The sequence below is a fragment of the Zalophus californianus genome, chromosome 1 (assembly GCF_009762305.2).
Source record: "Zalophus californianus isolate mZalCal1 chromosome 1, mZalCal1.pri.v2, whole genome shotgun sequence".
Taxonomy (NCBI): Eukaryota; Metazoa; Chordata; class Mammalia; order Carnivora; family Otariidae; genus Zalophus; species Zalophus californianus.
The window spans coordinates 156,766,584-156,794,412 of record NC_045595.1 but is presented as its reverse complement, the minus strand read 5'-3'; the positions used below and the strand labels follow the sequence as shown (position 1 = coordinate 156,794,412).

General features: G+C 39.6%; 1 protein-coding gene across 11 annotated transcripts in view; it reads right to left on the bottom strand.

Moving 5' to 3' along the window:
• Nucleotides 1–27,829, bottom strand: part of LOC113916432 — a 729,899-nt gene that overhangs the window by 67,372 nt on the left and 634,698 nt on the right. For 3 of the 11 annotated variants that reach the window (XR_004819970.1, XR_004819966.1, XR_004819971.1), the window contains exon 1: nucleotides 7,585–7,922. The exons of the other annotated variants lie outside the window; for them this stretch is intronic. The gene's annotated coding sequence lies outside the window, so the exon portion shown is untranslated. Of the gene's footprint in view, nucleotides 1–7,584; nucleotides 7,923–27,829 lie in introns of those variants that run through there. 11 annotated transcript variants of the gene reach the window in all.

Below are 27,829 nucleotides of genomic sequence, written 5' to 3'. Positions count from 1 at the left end.
ATCGAACTTACTCTATTGGTGCTGAGAATAACAACACTGACACGGATTTTATGGCAATTATTCATTTCAGTTAATTTAGAAAGAAATAAACAAGTAGTTCTTTCCATATTAAAACAGATCCTGGAGATCTATTTTCAGTTATTGCTGAAAATATTTTGGCTTCCATAAAGGCACCTTACTAACACAGCAGCTTTGCCCTCCTCTGCGCTGTCACAATTCAGAATTTGTAACATTTCAGCCAGGTTCTCTAGACTAATTGGATGAAACAATTGCATTACAGTGTTAAGATTCCTTTGCAGAATCAAATGAGAAGAGATCTGCACAGTTCAGATAGTCTGGAAGATCGGTGACGAACACAGCCCAAATCCTACACGTTCCATACATTTTCTGCATTTAAAGTAATAATCACTTGTATAATAAGTGTTAGGATTTAACTTCACACTTAGGACTATCAACAAACATCGGGAGAAATTTAGATACGTAACTTCATTTCCCATCCCAGTCTTACTTCTCGCCTGCACTACGTTTTGTGTTTCAGAACAAATGCTTCATCTCTTTTGAAAAGTGCCAGGGAATCTCTTCTCCAGCTCTCTGGGCCCTTGATTTTACATGTATAGTAATGACACACCTTGAAACACAGAGCCCCACAAACTGGAGTGGGACGTTAATTTAAATACAGACTTAGGGGGAAGAGCTCCATCTACTGCATCAGTTAGATCATAGTTTGCACCCTACAGTTATCCCATTCACTACTTTCGACCTCTTAGAGGCTCTGGAGAGAGTGAAAAAGTTACAGCCCCCAAACCGCTTTGAGTCTGAGGCCATTTTGAGTATTTCCCAGATATTCTGAGCCCCTTTTCTTCACCCTTCCCAATCTCCAAAGCTTTCTATGTTTCAGAATAAAAGAAAAATGGGATGCTTTGCTATATAAACCATCCTTGGAAAGAGGCAGGAAGCCATTGGTTACTGAAGGAAAAGCCCTAGATGGCTAAGGGGAAAGCAACAGAAAGAAAATCGCTCTACCTGGTCAGCTGAGCAGCCCAGGTAAAAAGCAAAGAGAAGTATAGCCTACTTACTCCTCCTGCCTTGCATCATTGCTGGGGAAGTCTGCAGCCACCCAGGATCAGGTCTTCTGGGCTCTCCCCAGCTGCACAGTGTTGTTGTGGCATTGGGAATTTGCTGTGGCTTCGTAAGATTATGGGGATATGCTTCAGCAAGCCAAAAAAGTCACAAACAAAATACAGGAGAGGAAAAAAAAAAGTACAAAAACAGCTGATCTTACTGGAGGAGCTCTTGGCATTTGCCTACATATGCCACATTTTTCTTTGGTATTTCCTGGTTCTGCGATCAGAAAAATTATCATATCATGTTTATTACTGTTGTTCTTTTCAGGTGGTGAGGGGTGGTACAGGGAGGCCCAACACTGTAGGAGTTGTGGGGCATAGCAAGGTAAAGATTACTTCTCCCACTTGTTTGAAGGCTTTCCAGGACATCACAAGGTTAGAAAGTTTCTTCTTCAGAATACTGAAGATACACAGAAATCATATATAGGGAAAAATGGCCATAGTCTTTCTAGATTGGGAAAGTGAAAAACTTTTTAACACAGGAACAGATATGGAACAAAGCAAACTGCATCTGAATAAACCCGAATGGTAATATAGCTGCATAAAATTCAAGTGTGAAAGACTTATAAAAACACTCTATAAATTAAGATACCTTATTTAGAATACATTAATAAGTATATACATATATTAAATAATCAGAGGAAGGCAACAGTTAACTGGATTTTTAAATTATAAAAAATAGAATATAATGAATTAATAAAAGTTTGCATTAATGCTGATCCTCTTTTATGTAAAAATAAAATTAATATAAAAATGTAAAGTGGAGTTGCGTCTCTGTATGTGTACATGTGTGTATAGATATGTATATCTGAACAAAGTATTACTGACTGACATTGAAAGGTGATATGCTGTATAGAAATCAAAACTTTGAATTATTTTAAATTGGGCATTTAAAATATCAGCGTTAACCTGGCATGTTTTTTTTTCTCTTTTTTTATACATTTAATTTTCAGGTTCTGTTTTAAAGCGTGAAAAGAAAGACAAATTGGAAAAACATTGCATATCAGTATATATTTTGTAAAATAATTCCTCTGCATTTATTAAAATATTTAGTTCTCAAAAGAAAAAAAAAACCAAAACGGCTAATTGCATTTTTTTTTAAGCCTTTCCAAGACAAGTTCAGTTCTGAGTCAAGAACAAGTATGAGAAATTTCACCTCAAAATGAAATTTGTTTGCCTAGTTATAAAGGCCTGAAAAACGGGATTATCTCATCTTAACTATAACAAACAGCTAATGAATAAATATATTCTGGCAAGAATCGATCAGAATTGCAAAGCCTGGGAGGGTCATCGCAGACTTGAGAAAGGTAACCAAGTGAGGAAACATCAAACGGAGTTAATGGAGATAAAGCCCTTCTGAAAAATGGAAAGTGTTAACAATCACTGACAGGAAAGAATATACTTCAACTGCAGTGGCAACAACAAAACAAAACAAAACAGCCCCAAACAACTGGAAACACATATCTCCAGAAGCAAAATATGACTGCTTATTAGGCAAGAGGAGAACCTACTTCTTTGTCATTCCCTTTGGAAGCCAGGCTTAAAAAAAAAAAAAAAAAGGTTGCACAAAAGATACATGTGTTCCTTTTCTGGTATTATTACAGGCCCACCTAGATTTAGCTTTCGATTCCAGATGAGATCAGGCATGTTCAGACTAGCACATCTTTGCTCTGTAAGCACAGAGCTGCTATCATTTCACTGGCAAATTCTCGTATCTCCAAATTTATGCACAATAGATGCCCTTAAAAATCTGCAAATTTCCTACTTCAGCCAAATACCTCATTGAGTTAAATTTTTTTCCTAATTTACTTTGCTACTATTAAGCCGAAAAGTTAAGGCAAGCGACTCCTGTAAGAAAGGAAAGTTGAATAGTACTTACCCTAAGTATACTGTGCAAGCCTTATTGGGGGAATCTACTTTGGCTCTATGATTTTTAGAAGGGAGTCCAGGTCTAAACTCAGCTCTCACCCTTTTCCCTTCTGGAAAACTGAGTAGACTCACTGAAGGTAGCTCTGAGAAAGATCATACAAATCAACAGCCTTACCTGTGGCCATTCAGAAGACTGCACTTTGGTGTGTGTTTAAAACTATGAATAAAGTCAGAGACAGCGCATGCTCAGCAGGCAATTTAAAAATATTTATAACATTGTTGTTTCAAAAACAAATTTCCTCAAACAAAGCAAAACTCACATTTCTTATCCATGCCAAGTTTAACGTTCTGAGACAAAGCTGTTTTGGAGTTTTCCGCTGGAGGAAAAAAAGGCTTCTAAAATTTTTTGTTGAACGAAAAATAGTTCTCCCTTCCCTTTTGGGTACTCTTAAAGGGGTGGAATAAATTTCCCTCCAAGTTTCAACAGAGCTCACCTCTGGCTGAGATAAGCATTAGAAATTTAAGGTCTGTGAAAAATCATTTTAGAGAAAGTAACAAGGAACTAAGAACTATGGGTTTAAAGAATGTAATAGTTATCTGAACGTTCAGAGCAGTCTAGCTTGTTACTGTAAAAAAAAAATCCTGATACAAACAGGATATATCATGTCATGTATAGATAAGGTATATCATGATGAGAATAATGTATAGGCAACTATTTACACACCTAGAGAAGTTATGTTTTTCTTTTGCTCACTAAAATCTGAACTCTCCAAAACTGAAAAAGAAATACATAAAAAATTTAGGAGAAATCCTGTAATAATGTTACTTTAATTCCTCTGTTTTATACAGGAAGCATGGAGGGAAGGCAATCGCATATCAATTGGCTAAACAGCAAGTTACACAAAATAAAAATTTGATTAACTATGATTCTCAAAGTACTTAATGCAGCAGGAATGCTTGTGTTACCCCTGCCTGGCAATTTCTCTCTTTCTCATCCTTGAGGATCCCCAAGTATTCCATTTCACCATCTATCACCAAACCCTGCACAGCCCACAGATCTCGCAGATCTTATTGAAATCTCCCACTTAATTCTGAAGTCTCTGAATGACTTTCAGCCCTTGCTCTACTTTCCAGGGGTGCTCAGCTGACCTCACAAAAGCTCCACAGAAACATCGTTCAGGATCTCTGATGCTTTCAAACTCAACAGAGGGTCCCCCCCCTAAAAAAAAAAGCCAATGATTAAAAAAAAAGTTTATTAAAGTGAAACTAGGAGTGCAGATTTGAAGAAGTTGCTTCTACTTTTATTTCCCTCTGAACTCAGCACAGGTGTTTCCTAACTCACACTGCCGTGCATACTGATGAAGGGAGGGTTAAGTGAAGGTGAGGGAGTGGGCCAAGGGCCGACCAGCAGGCATTTAGGATCTTTAGCCTCCTGTGTTAATGGACGTGTTTAAAAATGGACCCCCCAAAAAGCCTAGAATGAGGTTTCTTTTTGGCAAATGATTAAACAAGTATGCTGAAATAATTAAAGCTTTGTCCTTAAATAAAGCATCAGATCAACAGAACAAAAACAAAGATAAAAATTGCACACACATATGCATGCGCGTGCACACACACACTCTCACACACGCAGATACACAAAACTAGCGGGTGAGGGGAGAAGGAAATTAAATAAAAGAAAACAAACAGAGTCCTAACAGGCCATTCTCCGAAAAGGAATCTAAATAAAAAGTCATATGATATCTGATAGTGCAGGACACGTCGCCAAGAACTGGAGCGGATTGCCTACAGGAAGAAAGGGCCAGTGTATTCCAGCTCAAAGAGCTTTTCTTTCCTCCTCCTCTATTTTTTTTCCCTTTTCTCCTCGACTGTGAATGTGTTACTCTCAGGTCAGATCCACGAGGAATCCCAGAATGACAGCTATTACCTTTCACTGTACTCTTGGCGGTTCGACTATAGCTGATAGGAGCTGCCTGAGCTGGGATCAAGAGGGGCTAGGGCAGCTTTCAGTAACAGCCTCTTACCATACCCCTTCTGCCCCGTCCACAGACCCCCTTGGTCACATAAAAAAAAGAGAGCAAAAAAAAAAAAAAAAAAAAGCAAAAACAAAACAAAAACCAAAAATGTAAGCACAACAGCCCACAGCAACAAAAGAGTTCAGGGGAAAAAAATCAGAAACAAGCCAAAGGGGGGATGCTCTTGCCTTCAATATAAAACTTTTGAAAGGCCGAGCTTCTTTTCTCTTATTTTGATGACTTTCTTTTTAAAGATCCTTTTCTCCTGAAGCACTATTAGAAGCATTAAAAATCTGTACAAAAAGACAGAAAAGTCTGGAAGCAATACAAGAATTTTCCTGAAGAAAACACACAACTATAAGAAGGGAGCTACCCTAAAAAATTTTGGATTTGTCAAAAGTTCCCCTAAATCTAATGTCTTTCAGTGAGTTCAAGTGGCCACCTAGCTCTTGTTTTTTTCTCTGAGGGTCATTACTGAGGCAACACATACACAGTAAGGTTTCCCGAAAAGACTCCTTGTTATCAAGTTACTTCAAACATAAGGCACTCACACCTCCCAGCCAGAAGGGTTTACTGACTAGTAGACATCACACTCTGCCCTGATATGTGTTACACTCTTAAGAAACAGTTACATAAAGGCATTCTAAAAATATAGAAAAATGTATATATCTATATCTTCCCTACAGTTTTTCTCCCCAGGGACAGGAATAGATTATATTTTCAGTGAATGGAAAAAGAGAAAAGAAAAGAAAGAAAAGAGTTTCTGAATCTTGAAACAACTGTTGTAGCTCATTTTCACTTAGTAAAACAGTTATCTGTACTTTGGTACTATACATAAAATATATTTAAGCATTTTTCTGGTGCTTTTGCATTTTTCCCCTCATTTAGTTTTATGTTTATTATGTATCTTAGGAAGATTTCCAAATGACAGTCGAGATACAAATGCATTAGGGGGAGAACTTTTAGAAAGAAAACATTTTCTTGAGTTTATAATTCAAGAATATTAGAATAAAGATATAAATCCATTTATAAATGATGGAATTGTTTAGTACATTTTGCACATACAGTTCACACGCTGATTTCTTTTTCTTTTTGTCGGAGCATTAATTTGAAAATGATAAGCATTCTGGAATGTTTGCTACAAACACAAATTCATGGTAAAAATATACAAGCATAGGCAAAAAATCAAGTGGAGAACACAAAGATACATGGCAATCAGAATCACAGAAAAATCTCTGTCTAGACTACATTTCGCTTGAACTAGTGTACCATGGATGGGGCAAGTAATCTCTCTGGGGGTTTTTGTCATTTACGTAATTAGATGGAAACAAAAATAAAATACAAGTATCTGCTCCTTTAGTGCCTTTTCTTAATAATTGACAAGTGACACAGGCGGTACCTTTTAAACAGATGGATGCAAGAACTTGTGAGGCTGGATGAACTAATGCACCCCATTGGTATTTGGGGAGCCCAAATTCTTTAATTAACTTTTTACCCAAGTGGCAAAAGTAGAAGATGTTCTCGCCACTACATTGATTATTTGGTGTACTCTCAATTCTCTCCTCCACAGGATTTTGGGGACCCAGAAGGGGTAAAGAGATGATTAAGAGAAGATGCATCCTGAGCAACTTTTATTGTGAGTAAAAAAAAAAAAAATAGCATAGAGTGAGCATAAGAACAGTTGGATTTAGAAAGATTAAAAGAGGAGAAAAGAGCAACATATCCAACTTCATTAGTCTTTTTCCTTTTTATTTTTTATGTATATATATTGGGGTGATGGGGAGAAAAGATAACTGGATTTCTTTTGAATGTCTTTGTGTCTTTATAGAGTGAATGTTCTGTTCCTGTCTCTTTCTTTTTAGGCGAAAAACTAATAAAAATAGAAAAACATATATCAGACATTAAGCTCACTTCCCCCCCCCTCCCTTTGTAAAGAACTCTTTGTTCTCTAGTGAAAATGCTGAAAAATCCCCGGGCAGCTACTCCCTGAAACAAGTGCAAAACACTTAGAGGCTTTTGGGCTGGCTGGGAGCCAGGAACCCTCCCGCTGTCTGGTTAGAAGAGGAAAAAAAGAAGAGAGAGGGAGAGGGAGAGAGGGGAAGAGAGATGGGGGGGCAGAGGGAGAGAGAGAGAGAGAGAGGGAGAGAGGGGGGAGAGAGAGAGAAGGGAAGAGAGAGAGAGAGAGAGAGAGAAATTGGAGCTTCCTTTAATAGACATAGGAAGCAACGTTTTTTTTCTTTTTCTTTTTTTTCAAAACTGGCGGTCAAGCGTTAAGTAACTCCCGTCCAAATCCACCTGCTAGAAATGAACTTGGGTAACCCCCCAGGGGTGCACAAAGACAGGGAAGACAGTAACATACTCCATACTCTTTCCCACCCCCCGTTGTACTGCTTCCATTCTTTCTGCTCCCATACACAAATGCCCACAGATCTCACGCCACCCCCCTTACCCCCCAACAACAAACACAGCAAAATACATGCTCCCTCAGTCTCCTAAAAAAAAAAAAAAAAAAAAAAAAAAAAGCCTTTTCCATCTCGGTTGCGACACAGTGATAAGGGGTAGCGAACATCTCATACCTGGTGTGAATGCTAATCAGTCAGGAGTTCTCCTTTTCCCAAGACAGGGAACTGTTTCCTTCCAAATTTATTAGAACCTCCTCCACTGCCTCTTTGAAAAACCTTCTTTGTCACCCTCTCCCAAGTCCCGATACTTCTTTAAAAAAAAAATGGCTTCGGAGCTCCTTCTATTCTTGATATTGATTCTCTCTCTCTCCCCCCACCCCTCCTCCTCTCTCCTGTCTGTGTCTCTTCTGAGTGGTCTATTGATAAGTCCCTGGAGGCACTGGGTCAGCCTGCCCGTAGGAAACCAGACACAATGCACAAATCTCCGAGTGCCATTCTGCCATCAGCAAGCAGACCACGTTTAGGAGAGAGAGAGAGAAAAAAAAAACAGTAGAGCAAGAGACAGAGAGAGAGAGAGAGAGAGAGAGAGAGAGACCAACCGAAGGAGGGAGAGAGAGACCGAGAGAGGAAGGGAGAGGGGGGAGAGGGGGGGGGAGAGAGAGAGAGAGGAAGAGAGAGAGAGACACACACACACGGAAGGAGAGAGAGAGAGTGTGAGAAAAAGACTGATTGGAACAGGAGGGAGGGAGAGAGAGAAAGGGAGAGGGAGAGAGAGCGCGAGGGAGAGCGACACTGCCAGTCAGGTTAATCATCCCTACTTTAATTAGCTGTTCGGCTTAGACATAAAACAATTGAATTTGAATGATCTGTCAGCAGGCTCGGCTGAACCAAAGGGGAAAAGCGAATATTACAAAAAGACTGTTGGTGTGTTCTGATAAGCAATACTGCTCGTACTGACAAATCCTCAAAGGGGGAACTATTAAAACTTACAACTAAACAAAAAGTGCAAATACAAATGGCACTAGATAGAGGTCTTAAAAAAATGGAGTTTTCCCCCCTAGTTTTATGAACGGTAGATATTTATGTGCAGGTGCCAACATATTAGGGTCTGCGTGTAATGTGTGAAAGTTTATTAACGATGGTCTAGGAGTGTAGCCGACAGATGCTGCAGAGAACAAGACAGGTACAGTCAGATGCTGAGTCTAGATCTTGGAGGGAGATGGATGCTGAAAGAAGAGGCACCGTGGCAAGAGATCAGCACAGACGAAGTCAGTGGGCAGACAGGCAGACAGATTTTAGGCACGGCACGATCTCGTCTAAAAAGGCAAAAGTTCTGATGCAATAATAGGTGCAAAACAATCCATCCATCCTCTCTCCCGGGAGCACTCTAAGGTACAGTTAAAATGGATTAATCTTTGTGACAAACAGAGCTGGCAAGGCAGACTATGGCAGACACTGAAGGCGACTCGCAGACCCAGAGAATACCAGAGCCGGAGAAAGCCACGGAGATCCATCTCCCCAACGCCCTCATTTAGCAGACGAGGAAACTGAGGCCCAGAGACTCAGGCTAATAAATCACAAAGGCAGTAGCGAGGTCGACACTGGAACCCAGGGCCCCAGCGGCCCACCAGGCTGGTGCTCTTTCTATCAGACCAGCTAACCTCCAGGTTTCTTCACAGACCCTGGCCCAACAGGTATGGATATCACCCTTGTCTCCGGAATAACAAGAGTCCTCCATCTCTGTAGTTAGTGCACAAACCTCCAGTTTCTAAAATGTCTAAATAGCTACATGGAAATATTTTCTTGTCCATTTTGAATTCTAGGGATAGGGATTTAAGTCTTACTTCAGTCTCAGAGCAAAGCAGAAAAATAGAGCATTGTAGAGGCCCCGTCTTAGCAACACAGAGCCTGGTCCTGCCACACTCCCAGCTAAAGAAGGCCAGTGGATCCATCTACAAAGATCTCTCCCAGAGTTTGCAGTTCTCTCTATGTATATCATCTGCTATATATCACCATGTAGGAAGATGTCGTTCTTTCCTACAACTCATTTTTAAAATATAGGCACACTGTGGGTGAAAGAGATTGAGGCTTTCAGCCTACAATGCCCTTTAAATCACTGATGAGATTTGTTACCTGCAAGATTAGCTGTGGGCAACTTTTCCTGTATATTTCGATTGAAATGAGCTTCTAAAATAGGAAATTTGGGGAAACGGCATTATCTGCCCACACAGTCGATGGTATATTTTTTGGGGGGGGCACATATGATCATATTCAGTAAGTAAGGCTCTCCCTCTTGACAACAGATAATTGAAGGTACATTTTTTTTAAAGGGGGAAGGGGAAAGAGGTGCTTATGAAGAGAGCAGTGCCATCAGATGTTACTGGAGAGATTAAGTCTCTTGTCCTAAAACAAGAATCATGGTGTATATAAAAGCGAAAACTCCTTCTCAGTCACACTTCAGTGACGATGTTGCTACTCAGGGTGGAACAAGAAAACTGCAAGAAATGTCAGGCACCTGAGCCCACTGGAGGGCAAGTGAGCTGAGAGGCCCCAGAGCCAGAGTCATTTAGCTTATTTGCACATCAACTGCTTTAACAATGGCTGCTGTGACCTGTCTGAAACACATGGTCCATAGTCTGTCAATTTAGGGGGAGGAGGGACCACTGCTTTTGACATTGGTGGGTCCTCCTGCACGTCTCAAAGCACCTGATAGGCGAGAGCCCAGAGCAGAGCAGTGACCTGCTCAGTAAATTTGTGCTGGGTGAACAGGGTGAAAATGGGAAGGAGCTTTGGAGTGAAACAGATCTTTATAACATTGCATAAGTCATGGCCATGCTCAGAGCCTCAGTTTCCCTATCCATAAAAGGTGGTAATATTAATCCCATAAGGTTTTCTTGAGCATGACATGAGCTCACATATATAAAGTCCATGGATGGTATTACATGGTAATTACTATTGAGGCAGGCATAAAATGAGGGTGTAAATAAATAAAACTGCATACTCTGGATGTGCTGAGTGGGTTATATTCAAAGCATGTAGGTTCAGGACAGGAATACTCATAGCAAAGCAAGGGTCTAATACACAGATTTCCATTAGAAAGGGTTGGCAGGAGAGATTATCAAGTTTAGAATCCAAAAGTTCTAGAATTTAAACTTCAAAGATCTGAGGACTGTTTGATCTCTTCTTACCCAGACGTCGGTATATTTCCCAGCTCATAATAATAACCAACATATTACCCAGTACTTGATTTGTGCTAAGCACTCTGCTAAGTACTTTACATTTGTGTCCTACTTTAGTGTCACAGCAACCCGAAGAATTAGGCACAATGAAGCCTCATTTCATAGAAAAGGAAACTGAGGAATAGAAGGGTTAGGTCACGTGTTCAAGAGCTCACAGCTAGTATGGGTGGAGCTGGGGAGGAAATCCAGGCAATCTGACTCTGAAGCCCGTATCCTCAGCCATGATGCTGGGGGGATGGGGCACATGGTAGGTCTTACCCAGTAACTATGTGTTGAATAAATGAGCAAGTGCATAGAACACCAATGTGTTTTGATTTCATTAAAAAATAAGTGGAAATCTGTGCGCAATCACTGGAGAGAACCTTGTGCTCGGATTATCCAATCTGTACCTGTATCTATTCGGCAGCTCACTTCAGGTGGCAGCCCTTCCTCAGAAGCCAGGGTGAGCCATGTCCCTGTGTGGTGCTGAAAATGGATGAGGCGAAGATTGCTGCCTATGACCACCCAGGGCATTTAAATATCTGACGGCATTTTCAGCACTTTGAGGGTAGTGTTAGCACACGGGTTATTAATTGGCTTAATTCCAGTTCGGATAATTACATCGTGTCTCTTTAATTTTTCCCCGACTATGCCATTCTTCATTTCCTGTCACAAATGTGCTCTTTAAAAAAGCATGTGAACACACAAAAACATATAGTTATATTTAAGGTTTGCATAGTAATATAGGGTGTTCTTTTTTTTCTAAATGATTACTGAATAGTGGCCATGTAACAAATGAATGAATGGGCAAAAGAATTGAAGTCATTGCAAAATAAAGATAAATAGTTGAAGCTAATGTTTGAAATAAACAGATTTTTAAACCATTTCCTTGGTGACAGGATTCCAATCATATATTTTTTTTCTCATGGGCAGAAATTTCAAGAGCTGATGACCTGCTCATGATAAGCCGATTTCCCTATACTATATAGTTTCTAGCATAAAAAAAAAAATAGCAATGGAAACTGATCTTTTAAAGTAGAAAGTAACACTAGGTTCTGAATGGTATAGTATACTGAACTCATGGGTTTTAGAATGTCATTAATACAGTTATTAGACCCTGACTTATTTGGCAGGTTTTTTCTTTGCCAAACATATTACTAGAATAATCTTCAAATTATAGAAGGAAAGGACAAAGGACCCTAACTTAATAAGCTTAGGAAAGTTTGACGGTTATAAACACACACAACCCTTCTTCTTTTCCCAAAGAATTCTTGGTCTTTGAAACACCGACTGTGTCTACATGAGACTGAAGAAAATCTCCTGCAGGCATGTATTTGAATCATGTGCACAAATAGTTGAATGTATCCGTGGTAGAGCATGGCTTATTAGTCCTTTTCAGTGTACATTTGTATGAACAAGTCACCAAATATAGGGAGTGTAGAAAGTTAAGAGAATAAAGGGTTAATTTATCTACTATGCATGAGAGTTTCTAGACCTTTGCTTCTTTGGCTTTTAGTTCAAAATTCCATGCATACTCTGCACATAATAATAAATGCCATAATTCAATGTATGCCATAATTTGATTTACTTTCAAGCACCTTTTCTGGTTCAGCTCTCAAAGCTTTCCTTCCTATAAACTTCCTCCAAATTATTCTTTGTGGCCCTCAGTAAATCATCGTTTAAAATTGGTGTTTGTGGGATGACTCTAATGCTGTGGAGAGATTTGTATCAAACTAGCCCTATTTCCTTTTGAGAATCAGTGGTCACGTTCCATGCCCTTATCTGAGAAGAAGACAAATTGAAAAAAAAAAAAAAGGAATAAAACCCCGGGCCTTTGCCACCTCTTTGACCCCTGTAATGACAGCAGTCACTCAGTGATCGTCCTCTAGTTTGTCACTCAGGCCCTGAGACTGAGCTCTCTGGGACAAGGTCTTTAAACCCTGCTTGGCTCATGTAACGTTACTGCCCAGGGTCGCACCTGCCCATGGTGGTAGCCAGTATCTCAGGAGAGCTGGCAGCAACGACTGTTCTCTCTTAGTTCTTCAGGTGCAATTACAATGTATTCTTTCTGTGCTTCACGTGCCCAATATGTACAAGACTGGTGATTTGATGCTTTGACTAAAGTAATACTATTGGATAAGTTATTTAAGAATTAAATAGCAAAATCACTTGTATTGGTGATTTTTCTAGCCTCGCCACGATTTTTACAGCAAGAAGTCCTCAGACAGCACATTCTAAATTCAAAATTTAGGTGAATTTTGAATTCAAAAGAAAAGTGAACAAGATTTATTCTGAATATTAGAGATGGTAAGCAAGTTCTTGCCTTTAAATTGAAATATCATCTAGAAACAGGTGGATAGATTTAAGGAAGCACAGACTCTTAGACATAGGAAGGATTTAGGAGATTCTCTGGTTCTGTCAGTTTACAGAGAAGAGCTGAAACATTCTCCAGAGACATTTTGTCAGACGAGCTTAAGGTCACACAACTTGGTGGAAGCAAAACTAGTACTGGAACGCAGTTCTTCTGTTTCCTGGTGTCACGTCCTCTTCTTTGTTAAAGAACCTCCTAAATACTCATGCCGAGAAAGAAGTCCCATATTCTTAATGTAGTGTGAGAAGCACATCACAAAGGGACTATGGTAGGCTGAATAATGACCCCACAAAAAAAAATACCCATGTCCTAACCCCCAGAAACTATGAATGTTACCTTATATGGCAAAGGGGTTTTGCAGATGTGGTTAAATTAAGGATACTAAGATGGGGAGATTATCCTGTATCATCTAGGTAGGCTGTAAATGTAATCACAGGGGTTCATGTAAGAGAGGGGCAGGAGGATGAGAGCTAGTTGTAGGAGATATGATAATGGAGACAAGAAGTTGGAGTTACTTGTGGAAGGGGTCATGAGCCAAGGAGTACAGATGGCCTCCAGAAGCTAGAAAAGGCAAGCTTCTTCTATTTTTAATATATATTAAAATATATATTAAATAATATGTTTAGCATATATATGTATTTATATTATATATATTTAGCAGATGTATTACCTTGTTGACTCAAACTGAGCCTGTGATATAAGGACTTCTTACCAGTCTTCAGAAAAATATTGACTAGGATAGGTCAAGAATGGGTCTCTCTCTCTTTCTCTCTCTCTCTCTCGGAACATCCTTCTAGGATGACATGGAGAAATCCATCTAAAGATTGTTGATTAATGGATCAGTTGTCTACAGATCCATCTAATCACATTTGCCCATGTCCAGTCTTATAGCGGCTCTTCACTGCTGTACTGGCAATCATACCTTCAAGTCAATCTACCATAGTAGGTTCTAGTTAGAAGCAAACTGAAGGGTTTTGCTGTCTAATTCTTAAGTGTCAGAAGATTTAAACTCATTCGATACAGTGAGGTGCCCTTTTACCAGCCCCTCTCCCGCCATTTGTTCAGCTCTTTCCCAGTGGCAGTCAGAAGTGGAGAAAAGAATGAGGTGTGAGGCAGCATCATGCAAAATAAACTTCCTTCTTATAAGACTATCTTGCCTTAATGTATCATTGCCATTCAGTTACTGCATACAATCTGTAGAATGTGGCTCCTAAAACAGTGCTCCTTGGCAACATCAGCATTGCCTAGAAAATTGTTGGAAAAATAAATTCTTGGGCAAATCAGACACTCAGAGGTGGATATGTCAGTGACTATGTTTTAAAGATTCCCTTTAGGTAATTTTAAAGCCTGGCTAAGAACTACTGTCATGGGGCAAATCTATGAGCCTTGGCAAGCCTGGTGAAAAACATATGCTATGAGTGAGGTCACCTGCTCACCTGGGTATAACTGTGGCTCTGTCACCAGCAATGTGACCACAGATCATGTTCTCAGTCTGTTTATCTCCTCATCTACAAGGCGGGAATGATGATATTGATACTACTACTACTAGGCCCCCTGTCCATGCACAAGGCTAATGTAAGACTTAATAAGATCATGAATCTGAAAACATGTTAGAAGTGCGGGGCTATCATTATGGAAGAAACATTAATTTGGATCATGAGTGCCCTGAGACCAAGGTGTTGGGGATGTTGCCTTGCTTTTTTACATTAGCTGGGGCTCTGAAGTAGTAATAGTAAAAATTCAAGAAGCTCAAGATGCCAGGTCTAATTCTGCAAGCCAAAATGAAGGCTGGAAGTCTGCAGACTTGTAAAGGATGTGGTATTGAATGGAGGAGCCACTGACGTTATTAGTTTCTGGAACTAAGTGCTCAATTTTTTGCTTTGAAACTCCACCTTTCTATTCATCAGGGAGCAAAATTTAGTGACAGCTCTGAATTCTATATTGCCAATGAAGGCTTGTGGCTTCTGGGATTCAGAACCACACTTCTTTATCAATTTCCCAGTGACAATCAGTTTTAGTAAAGTGGCCCAAGATCTCCATCATTTCCATACCATATTTTTAAATATGTAAGATGCTCCAGGAAGCCAGCTCAAAGACAACTGATTTTATTCACAAAGTTCTCAGCAGAAAAGACATAAATCTTGGGACTACCTAGATCAGAATTGAACACTTTTTTAGGGGCACCTGGGTGGCTCAGTCAGTTAAGTGTCTGCCTTCTGCTCAGGTTATGATCCCAGGGCTGGGATCGAGACCCGGTCAGGCTCCCTGCTCTCTCTCGAATAAATAAAAATAAAAACTTAAAAAAAAGAAACTTTTTAAAGATATCAAATCCTAAGCTCGTAAGGGGGCTGGAAAAAACTCTGATACAACTAGATCAGACACAACCATGATTTTCATAGAAAATCATTAGGATTTTATCCAATCAGTAAGTATGGAAATTCTCAGAATTTACCAAGGACTCTGTATAAGTGGGGGGAGGGGACAAAAAACACTTTATAAAAGACAGCTAACCATCCTTTTTCCTTTTTGTATGAAACCACAGCAGGTATGCCTTTTGGCTTGAGGGCTCTTCCACCTTCTGAAGATTTAAGTCTACAGGTCGCACTTTGGCAACTCCTGTGTACCTTGCAGGACAGTTGTGGTGAGGCAAAGGCTCTGGGTTGCTGTGTCCTCTGAGCCAGTCACAATGTGAGCATCAGAAGCAGCTGCGCCTTTTAAGAGCTCTGTGTCCTTAAGGAAGCCACCTGTCCTTTTAAATTTCATAGATTTTCCGTTTGTAAAATGGAAATGGATAATATGTGCCTTGCCAGTCTCACAAGTTGTTGAGATCACACACTGAGGATCACAAGGGATGATGTATCTAGGATGCTTTGTAAACTAAGGATCCCGTTTGCTTGGCATTACTGATGTTATTATTATTTACACTTTAGCAGAAGAGTAAAGGTAGGTACAGAAATGTTGGGCATGGTTGTTTGCATACTTTTAGACACTTAAGTCGTGCATACCTCCACGGTTTTCCTCTGAATGTACATGAATCTTTGTCAGGTTATGACTAAAGTGGTAACTAATGACGTTATTTCCTTTAAGTCCCTGTATGATCTCTGGGTTGATTACGATCACTTATACATTAAATAGAAACTGCTGCAGAATTTATTATGGTTGTGTTCTGGCCAACTCTACTTTGAACATATTCCCTGAGTAAGAACAAATTTAGTATTATAAAATTGAAGAAAGCATGGCATCCAAAGCTGGTATGGAGTAGTGAAAAATCTCTTCAAAGGCCATTCCTTGGTTTCTTTAACATCAAATGTCTACTTAGAAATTATCTTGTAGTTCAACGAGCATTCCTGAAGGAAAATTTGTTATAAAGCTACCAGACGTTCAACATTTCAAAGGACAGGGACATGTACTCTGCCACAACGCAAATTTGAATTTCCAAATTGTCCTAACTCTGTTTAAACAAATCTGTGACTCAAGTTCAGATGAAGATCTCATGGACTGTTGCTATTTTGGTGGCTATACAGATAGATGCTACCCAATCAGTGAGTCCTTCTAATGGAACAGAAATCAACTGTGTGGTATATTTTAATACAAACTATTAATATAACTATGCAAAAAACACATGTGAGCTTGAACTGTTATTTAAATCTTCAGTTGTTGTTCTGTGCAATTCCACTTTTTCTGTCATATATCCTTAACTAGACGATAGGCTGCCTGAGGATAAACACTGACTTCTACTTCTCAGAATTTCCCATTGCTTCCAGTACCAGTGGTTTATACATAGCATTTGCTTCCAACATCTCTCTTGTTTAATTGGGTTCACTTCTCATTGGCTTTTCCTGGGGGCAATTAAGACACATAAAATGCCCATAGATAAATGCATCATTATCACTGAGGTAAAAGTTGTGATTCTTATTTTTTTTAAAATTATGCATTGGGCCACTTATTTTTCCCATGTGACACCTGACCTGACTAATTATGTTAGCGAATAGAAAAACATGATTCTCTCTTAAAGAGCTCACTTTCCGTGCAACGGTTTTAGGAATTCAGCTAGTATGTCAAGGAGAATCATTCGGTACAATGATGGTGATGGTGAGGCTCTAAGGACCACAGCTTTGATGGAAAATATTTTAAATTAAAGCAAGCTACCCATAAACTTACACAAACATAAATATGCACTCTCCCACAAACACACACTTGCACAACCTTACACTTAAATTAATGCAAAGAAAAGATACGTTCTTTTGTTCCAGTGGGATACAAATGATGAAGACTAATAAAGGAATAAGTAAAACACCGGGTAACCACATCACTGTCTGCTCGATTCTGGTCAAGGAGGTGAACTGAGGTTCCCCTTGAGACAGAGAATGTAGTGGAGGAAAGGATGTGAATAGCTGGGGGGTTCCGGAGGCCGTGCAGACCAGCTCACACACTGGTAAGAGGCTCATTTTCATGAGACTTTTGGTTGCATTTGTAACACTTGCTCTGGGTCCCCTAGAGCATTAAGTGCCACATCACAGCACTACAAGAACAGGACTAAATGTGAGAAGGTACATTACAGAGTTCTTTTTCTTTCAGATCCAAATATCCAGGAGTTTATAGATAGTTTCATGACGGCTTTTTTTCTCCTTTGTTTTTCCTTCTCCCCACCCCACCACCAACCCCCACGCACTCCTTTCAAGCAGGACTGCGTAGAAGGGACTTTTTGTTTTTCAGTGAAAATCTAAATTCTTGTACTTTAAAAAAATGACCAACTGTAAAACCTGTGGATTAGTACAGTTAATTATTGCCATAGGTAGAACATATTTCATTAAAAAAAAAAACAAAAAACAACAATGAACAAACCTGGTCGGACTGCTAAATTTGTTCTAGGTTAAGGATTTAGCCACAATCTGGTTAAGTATTTGTTCTCTATCAGGCTTGGTGCATATTAATTGGTACATATTTTAACATTTCACTACTGCATTAAATTATTAATAATTTGAAATTATTAGCTGGTACTGCCACCGTTTTCCCAAAGCAATGCTACCCATTTCTTCTAAGCTTGGTCCAAAGCACAAAGTCTGGAATCTGATTTGTCAAGGAAATACATATGAAAAAGGATCGGAATCACCAAAAGAATGAGATTCAATTTCAAAATGATTATGGAGAACAAAAGCTCGCTTAATCCTCACAGTAAATGTAAAAGATAGGTGTTCAGATTTTGTAGATGAAAATTCCGAGGCTCACAGAGTTTAAGTAACTTCCTCAATGTGCACAGTTTAGAGGTGGCAGAGTTGTGTGTCAAACACTCATCTGTCTGCAAAGCCTGTTCTCTTTTATTTTTTTTTTAAGATCTTATTTATTTGTCAGATAGAGTGAGAGGGCGAGAGAGAGAGAGAGAGAGAGAGAGAGAGAGAGAGAGAGTACAAGCAGGGGGAGCAGCAGAATGAGAATCAGGCTCCCCGATGAGCAAGGAGCCCGATGTGAGACTCGATCCCAGGACCCTGGGATCATGACCTGAACCAAAGGCAGACGCTTAACCAGCTGAGCCACCCAGGTGCCCCTGTTCTCTTTTCTTTTAAATGTTCCATTCCCAGATACTTAAGGTCTCTGCTCCTCAGGAGTTTCTCTGGCATCTGCCTTTGGGTACATGGGGTGAAATGACAATTGAAACAATTATAATATTTGTTAAATATATCTGTATATGTATTACCCATTAAGTATATGTATACATACTTACTATACATATGATCATATATGCTATGTATATACCATATATATGAATACTTAAGAGCCAATACTTACTAGCACTTACAGTTGCCAAATATTATTCTGAGTACTTTGCTATTTAGTATTTAGTTCTATTAGTTCTTGGAACATCTCCATAAGGTAGAAATCATTATTATTGTCTAGTTTTACAGATGAGAAAACTAAGGCATACAACTAGTAAGTGGCACAGCCCAGGGTACTTTCCATTACCCCACCTCTCTCATGGACCTTTACTTATTTGTTACCTCCTTGAGAACATACCTGACATCTGGTCTATTCTATCTATCACCTCTTAGGTGATAATGAGTAAATCTTAGAAGGTAGGGGAGCTCAAGTATTAACTAGTCAATAATTTATTGCTAGGGATCAAAAAGACACAACTTAGTGGAAAAATCCCCATTTGTAGAAGAGAAAGTCCCTAAAGCAAGATATTATGGCTCAGAAAGTAGGGGAGACACTGGGTGGGTGGACTTTCTGGGTCTTTCAAATTATAACACGTGTACAGCCATTAATACATAAACACAATTTAATTTATTACATAAAACCAATTTAATATTTAACGAGGGCCTGCTATGAACAAAGGACTCTGCTAGGATCTAAGCTCTAGAAAATAGCTACAAAGATAAATAAGAAGCCATAAACCTAATATTTAGAATCTGGAAGAAATAAACACCACATAACTAAAATACAAAACAAAATAAGGCAAATACCATAAAAGGTTGCCAACGGAAATCTGTAGGTTTAGTGGCTTGAGGAATATCATTGGATGATGGACACTGAAGAAAGTTACCTGAAGAAGGCAGTGTTTGAGATGGACTTTGGAATATGGGGAAAATTCCAACAGTTAGAATTTGGGAAGAGAGGTTTTAGGCAAGGGACACAGAATAAAAGCATGGGGTTAGGGAAGTACAAGGTATATTTGGGGTTGATTTGATTACTTCTAGAATACTCAAAGAATAGCAGTAGGAGTTTGAGATCGCTGTGGGTGGCACATCCAGTGGAAGTATCCAGTGGCAGCTGGAAACCCATCTTCGTAGTACTAGAATTGACAGATTAGAACTAGATACTCAAATCCTTAGGGAGGTGATATGAAGGTCTGGTTGCAGCTGTATGGGCTCAATGAGACTGCCCACAGACTTCACAAGAATGCAGTCAGGGAAGAAAGAAGGGCAAACTTACATTTTGTGGGCACACGAAGGGAGAATGGATAAAGGAGCAAGAAGGATCATTCATGTGAATAGGAGAATTATGAAAACAGATGCAGTGGAGCCCAAAGGTAAAGAACGCTCTACAGAAGTGGAGATAGATGGACAAACATCCAAAACAGAAACAGTAAAGCTAGCACTGCAGGAGGAAGGGGTATATTTAAGAGCTGGAGTCTACATCACTATACCCGTCCTTGAACGGACCACCTCTGATGCCTTTATATTTTCTCCCCAAACTCATATGTGTACTCAACCACACATAAACGAACATTTCCCTTTTCTGGAAAAAAAAAAAAAGGTTATGGCATTATTAACTCAAACTATATCTGGAAGTTTTATAAGTAAAGTCCAAATTTTTTTTGCTCAAGTTTTATTTAAAAGGTGACTGAGTTTTTGATGTGTGGGTCAATTGTTCCTTGGTGGGAGTGCAAATTTATTCATATTTTATTCAACAAATGCTTTTTTTTAATTTTTTTTAATTTTTTTAATTTTTTTTAAAGATTTTATTTATTCATGAGAGACAGAGAGAGAGGCAGAGGGAGAAGCAGGCTCCCAAGGAGCAGGGAGCCCGATGCGGGACTCGATCCCAGGACCCTGGGATCATGACCTGAGCCGAAGGGAGACGCTTAACCATCTGAGCCACCCAGGCGCCCTCAACAAATACTTTTGGAGCCTTTTTTATTTGCCAGGCATTGTGCTAAGTGCTGGCATCAGAAGAATTTCCATAAATGAGTAGATGGCTTTTACCTGTGAGCTTGGCTTCCTTTGGGTGGTCAAATGGGACAAAATTGATGCCTTTGTGATGATGAGTTTCAGTTCCGGCCCCCTAAGAGTGTTTATGTTCATGTTATTAAGTGCATATTTATGTGTAATTTTTCTGTTCCAAGATTTTTTTTTCATTTTTGAATAACTTTTGGTATTAGCAAAAGGTGCTATAGAAGAACAAACCCACTCCAGGCCAACACAGGAATTGGTTCTGTTGCTTTGCCATGATGATAGTCTAGTATGTGGTCAAGCAGAAATATTTTTCAAGTATTTGAAACAACTATGGAAATCTTATTCTTGATTGTATCCTCTAAAATATAAAAGCAAAAAAAAATCGCTTTAAAAGAAAATTGAAAAATAGTTCACTATATGTTCCAACTGTTGGGTCAAAATGCAATAAGGAAGCCTTGGGGAAGGGAATCTATAAAAGCTACCCTTGGGGCTTATTTACTAGCTTATTTGCATAAAATTTGCATATGTATATATTTTTCTAATAATGCCCCAGGACATCACTTTAACCTTTTTCTTACATGCAAAATTTTTTCCTATAAAATAGTAATTTTGGGGCACCTGGGTCACTCAGTCATTAAGCATCTGCCTTCGGCTCAGGTCATGATCCCAGGGTCCTGGGATCAAGCCCCGCATTGGGCTCCCTGCTCCACGGGAAGCCTGCTTTTCTCTCTCCCACTCCCCCTGCTTGTGTTCCCTCTCTTGCTGTCTCTCTCTCTGTCAAATAAATAAATAAAATCTTTAAAAAAAGTAGGAATCTTGCTGTATGCATTGTTTTGTAACCTGCATTCTTTTTTTAAGACACATTTTTAAGTCCTGCATAGTATTCCATTCTACAGATATAGCAACATATATTTAAGCAATTCCCTAATTTTGGACATTTTGGTTACATTCCAAATTTTTATCATTTTCAATAATGCTTTGTTGATTACCATTGTGCATAGCATTTGCAATGCTATTATTTACTGGGAAGAAATTTTTGGAAGCTTTAAATCTTAATACTACAAGCAAAGAGAGGAAGGGACTTGCTTAATACAACTACCATAAGCAAAGAAAGAAAAGTCAAATGCTTCTAGGAGCCAGAGTGATAGAGTAAATGAGTGAAGTGGGTATGGCATAAAATATGGGGTGACAGGGACTTTGTCAAACTGGAAAGGACAGGGCTTATTTGCAGAGAGCAGCCCCTGCTCGGGTACAGATAATTGGTGCCATGTAAGAATGCAAATAATACTGCCAGATCTCCAAATTATCAGGACAAGTTTAAAAAAGTTGGGTTTTTTTTTGGTAAGATCTATTGATCTTTAAAAGGTTGGCTCAAACTCTCAAATTATTTTTAAGATACTTGATGCCCTCAAACCGCGCCCCCACCCCCAAGGCTACAGACTAGCTAGATGCAGCTCACAGGCCACTGGTTTATAACCTTCAAATTAAAGAAAGGGAAACATGGTGTTTGGAAAACATTTCTATATAGCGAGTATATAGGGAGTTAAGCAAATAAAGTTTTGCTTCAAGTTTATCCAGTAACAAGGGATGCGACGTGGAGGAACTGAACCTCAATACGCAAATATTGTAAGATAGGTAAATATTGCTTCCCATTAACTAGAAGCTTCTAAAATGTTTCAAACTTCTCAAGGAAACATGCTTTAATTACATAAAACTTTAACCCAGTGCTCTGTATTATGACATCTAATGTTAATTTCCCATCTGAACAAACATTTCCCATTAACATCCACCTGCACTACTTCCTTTTGTAAAGAGGAGGTGGTATTTGGCTATGCTCTGGTTCTGATTCATGAGAAATCAGCCCAAGCCCAACATTTCTGTTCTTAACAGATTTTGGTTTTTAAATCTGTAGAACACAATGTTTCCCTGGGCTGAGTTCTAGCATGCCAAGTTTTGGCTGGCCACAGACTTTGACATCTGAGTGAAAAATCTTTCAACAATGGCATTTAAACTGAAGAATCAACAGACCTTTAATTATACCACTGCCTGTAATCCCCCCTCCTACTTTTATCATGATGTTCAAATTGCCTCAACTCACTAACGGCACGGACAGCATGTTATTCATTTGCCATTGGAAATATCATAATTTGGAAACTCTGTGACTTGAGATTGTGTACTAATCTTTGAAAAATCAGTATGACTTTATTCACCATAAATTAAAGAGGCATATAGAACGCAAGTCAAAATTACTGATTCATTAGAAATAAGAAACAAAAACCACTTGGCATACAATTTCTTAACTTATCTAAAATGGTCAAGATTTATTTAGATAAGAGTAATATTTCTACTTGGAAATTAGACATTAAATATATCAAAAGACAGAGTTTCTTCTTTGTGAGGTTTCACTAAGTGCCTCCATATTTCTCCATAAAATGTTAAATGACCATTTTTTATGGCTTTTTTATGACACAGTCTCAGATCACCCTATGTTTCCCTTATATACAAAACATACTTCTATACTGCTAAAGTACATCAGGAATCCTTTAAAACTTTCTCTTTAGAAGTCAATGTTGCAAAATACCCAGTTTATATTCAACCTATCTGAATATATTTATCGGGCAAATTGAGATTAAAAATATACATGTGGAAAATGTTTATTTCCATTGTTAAACCCTACATAAGTTAAGTTTTTGTTTGTTTTTAAATATAGAACCTGGTTACATGGAACATGGGCATAATTTCAGTCCCTTTTCATCTTGCAGAGAAACCTGGCTCTAGATTTCCAGGAAATGTATTTTTTTAGACCAAACAACATACCAAGCTTTTATACATAATTTCTAATCTTCATAATATGTCTGCAAGATGCATATCATTAATCTGGGTCAAATTATTTGATTTATTAGAGCCTCAGTTTCTTTATCAGTAACAGATTAATGATAGGGGGTTCAGAGTCTTTTTTGTCCATGGATTTTAAGTGTGGAGCTTGGAGGCAACCCCAGATCTGACTTCAAAGCCTCTGCTTTCTCTTTTGGGGGAATAAAAATGTCTCCCTGAAAATGTAGACACTTTTCCTTGTGTAATCGACCTTGCTTTCTTGTTACAAAAGGTTATCAGAGAGGTCACATTCTTAATTATGTTTAGCATTACCTTATGATTCTGAAATTCATCTTCATCCACTGTATAAAATTCATATTCTAAGAAAAGATGCAGAATTCATAAGTCTCTGATTTCCTGGACAGACCTGGTTTCAAATCTTGCCTTTTATTATACCCACAAATATGCTTATATATATAAAATTATGTCCTGTCTATGTTCAGAAAATAAGGTCTCTCATCATCTACTTTGTGTGTAAAGCCAAAAAGGTCCAGGAAACTAGTTCTGACCAGTATAGAACATTGAAGAATTGGATCCTCCAAGGTAGAACCAGTAGAGGGAATCCAAATCAAAGTTGCTGAGGGGAGTGGAGATGATAAATGATATTAATAGTAGTAACTACATGTATTGGAGACTTAACGAAATGTTGCCGATTCCATGTATCATATTTAATCTTCACAATATGCCCATTTCACATATGAGAAAACAGAGGCTTAGAGATGATAATTAACTTGCTTATATTCATGTGCCTAGTAAGTAGCATCTGTCTCCAGTGTTTAAGCCTCACTTATTTTACTAAACTATCTCCCAAAGCAGGAGAACAAGATTTAAAAAGGTAAATTTAAAGAGCAGTTACAAGATTATAAATAGGAGATGGAGCATGCCTCAGGATTCCGAGCGGGGACAGAGTAGGAATGAAGTGGTGAGTCCAGCATGGTGGAGGTCAGCAGGTGTCTGATGTAGGGCAGGTCATGAGGTCAGATATAGGGGTGTCATGTGACATTAAAAGTTTAGCAACATGCACAGGAGAGAGAGAGAGACAGAGAGAATAGAGAGAGAGGATAGGTAGGGGTGGTAGATGAGATAAATTGGGATGCTTGGCTGATTGCCTATGTTGTTCTCTTTTACAAATGTAAGTAAAGCTTTGTGTGTTGGAGGACAGAAAGAAACAACTCTTTTCACAAGTCACTGACTGGAGCGGGGAAGAAACCCAGCTGTCTAACGAGCTTCTTTTTTAAAATACAAACTTCTCCAAGAGGGTCAAACGTCATTCACACCTTGGAGTAAACTACTTTAATGAGGTTACCAGGCCACCTGAGTGTTAATTAAAGTTGAGAAGCCACAGTTTGGGGAAAGGTAACAGATAAGGATAACCAGAGCTGAAGCATGGAAGAAGGGTCTGGGCGGTGATTCCCTAGGAAGTGGGAGGGCACCACATGTAATTCTGTGCAAATACTGTTAAGATCTATGTAAATGTAAAGTACCAGCATCATTATCATTAAATCTACTCTGTACTTGTGTTTAGAATTTTGGTAGCAGCCTGTGGCGGAATCAAAATCACAACTGGTTTCTGATTTCTGATGTAAATACTGAGCAGATTGCCCTACTTTGTAGCAGTTCCTCAATAAATAACTGTTGAGCAAATGGGATGTCAAAATTAGTTTGGAAGCTGGAAACTCTCAGATTTCCCAAATTCCAACCTGTTCCTCCAGTCTAGGCTAATCCAGCCCAACCTGTCAGGTACAGCAAACTGTTTCCTCTGCGGGAGGAAGGGAGAAAGAATATAGAAAGTGGAGAAAGAATTGATACCTCAGCCCTCTTCTTCTTTCTGCCTCCGTGGCCTAGTACTGCATGCTCTAGATTTTGTGGGGACTTCAGAAGGTAGCTCCTATGAATGCTGAGGCAATGCTGTAATGATGGGGCTACATAAAAGTTAAAATGTGAGGCGTATGATGAAAACCTAACAAAGGGATACGTTAAGGACGAGCCCATTAATGAGAACGCTCATCTGCCCCCACTAGAATCTCATTAAGCTCCTCTATCTCATTCCGGACCTGTGCTGGGTCTGCGCTATGGTGTGAATGTTTGAGTCCCCCCAGATTCACATGATGGAATCCTGATCCCCAGTGTCATGGCACCAGGAAGTAGGGCCTTTGGGAGGTGCTCAGGTCATGAGGCCAGAGCTCTCCTGAATGGGATTCGTGTTCTTAACAAAAAGGCCCCACAGAGCTCCCTGGCCCCTTCTGCCATGTGAGGATACAAACAGAAGTCTTCCACCCAGAAGAGGACCATCACCTGACCTTGTGGCACCCTGATCTCAGACCTGCAGCCTCCATGACTGCGAGACATAAATTTGTTTTTTTTCATAAGCCACCCTGTCTGTGGTATTTTGTTAGAGCATCCTGGACAACTAAGAAAGTCTGCACAGGTACTGCAGAAATGCTTCCATATACAATCTGATAGGTACAATCAGGGCCAGCACAAGGACCACACAAGCACAGCTGGAGCATTAAAACCAACTCTGGAGCGCAGGCGGACTTGAATTCTGGGTACGTGGCTGATGCCCGGATGTGGCCAGGGCAGGCATGCAGAGCCTGTGCTCCTTGCATCCTCCTTGGTTTTCCTCGCCTTCCATCTTCCCCATACACACAGCTTTCGCATTTTATAACATCACAGAGACTTCTAAATTCAGTGCTTTTCAAATACACGTTATATTTTACTCCTAACTTAAAGGGGAGAGGGGGAGTATTTTGTTACAGATGAACTGAATTTGACAGTAAATTTGTTATTTTGGATTCTTATTTGTGAGTTGTGGCTAAAAAAGCACATTCGGTCTAAATATTGAGAATACTTTGGAATGTAAGAGCTGAGAAGCCTAGCCCAGTGGTTACCAACCCAGGCTGCATATTAGAATCACCTAGGGAGGTTCAAAAAATACAGATCCTGAGCCTTGGCCCCCCTCCCCTCTCTTCTCCAAGTGATTCTGATAAAATGTCAGTTTTGGGGGCTTACAGCCAGTTATGGGGACCGAGGATCTTCATCCACCTTTTCATTTAACTGACAAGGGATCTGAGGCCCAGAAAGGAACAGTGACTTCTCTAAGGTCACACAGGAATATATTATATATGAAGATAAAAGACTGTAGCTAATGTGAAATTGACCCCATTAGCTATATTGCAAATTACTTCATTACTTTAGAATATATTTTGTATGTTTGTATGTATAATGCAATAATTCCTTCATCTGCACGCTACTTATGCGGCATTCCAAATCTGGTTAAGAAGAGGAAGGATGTGAAAAGACCCACAAGCAGCCCAAACTGACATCAGGGATATCACACAGAAATCCCTCAAGTTTCTCTGATGGGCTCTGCCTCTTGCCTCTTTTGTCTTTGAGACAGAGATGGCTCAACATCTCCATCTCCGAGCCTGACTTTCTGCTGCCCTGTGGTCTTGTGTCCCCAAAAGCCCAGAGGACCTCTCATGGATCCCAGTTAGTAGCTTCACTGTGTGCTCAAAATGAAACTTGTGTCTTCCTCTCCCACACCTGCTCCTGCTCCCTAGCCCTCTGCTTCTGTTTATGGTCCCACTCTGGCTCAAAATCATAGCCATGCCTTCGGTGCTTTCCTTCCCCTTACTCCCCAGATATGATGGATTACTCCTCTTTCTGCCATGTCTCATAAATCAGCTCACCAGCTCTGTTCCCTCCCTCTGCCTTTGCCCTAGTTAGGGCCCTCACTGCCCTTTCCTGTACTGCTGAGATTGTCTCCTACCTGACCTGTGTCCTCTGGTCACTCCCTACTCAGATCCACTTTATTCACTCTTGCCAGATTAATCTTCTGAGGCACAGCTCTGATTATGTTACTCTCCTACTAAAAACTTTCAATAGCTCCCCATTGTCTACTGAATAAAGTCCAAATTCCTTGGCCTGCTAATCAAGCCCTCTCACTTACTGGTCTCGATCTGCTTTCACCACTTTATTTCCCACTACTTGCCTCTACACACGACATGCTCTAGTTAAACTCAACTACTTCTCTGCAGAATCTTTCCCCTCTGATTCTTCCAGGCATTGCTCATGGTTTCAGAAATGTTCTTTTTTTCTCTCTTTGTGTGCTCAAGTCCTCCTTGCCTTTTAAGACGCAAATCCAGTGTATCAGCTCTTCTGGTAAATTCCCCAGTTAGCCCTTCTCTGAATTCCAGGAACACTTTATTTGTGCTACTTTCATAGAGCACAGCACCTCCTACTATGGATGCTAGCAAAGTAGGTCCATGTCTCAGCTCTGC